The sequence below is a fragment of the Meleagris gallopavo genome, chromosome 16, assembly GCF_000146605.3.
Source record: "Meleagris gallopavo isolate NT-WF06-2002-E0010 breed Aviagen turkey brand Nicholas breeding stock chromosome 16, Turkey_5.1, whole genome shotgun sequence".
Classification (NCBI taxonomy): Eukaryota; Metazoa; Chordata; class Aves; order Galliformes; family Phasianidae; genus Meleagris; species Meleagris gallopavo.
Genome location: NC_015026.2, coordinates 9,001,896 through 9,002,173, shown reverse-complemented (window position 1 = coordinate 9,002,173; position 278 = coordinate 9,001,896).

Sequence of the window (278 nt, the reverse complement as noted above, 5' to 3'; positions counted from 1 at the left end):
AGTGCTCCCAACTGCCGGGTGTGTGCTGTTTCTGTTCTTCATTTCTGGGAAACCATGGACAAGAAGCAAGGTATGTGTTGCAACCTCTGAAAGGCGTGCTGGGGACGAACGAAGGGCCGGTCCTGGTGCTCAGAAGGACAGTGCAGCTCCTTGGGCTCAATCCGTGCAGATTTCCATCTTTCTGCTTGCTCGGGGTGGGGGGAGAGCTCTGCATTTGCAGCCAAGCATATCTATTTTTGCAGCCAGACGTCTATTTTTAAAGCTCTGCAAAACCTGCT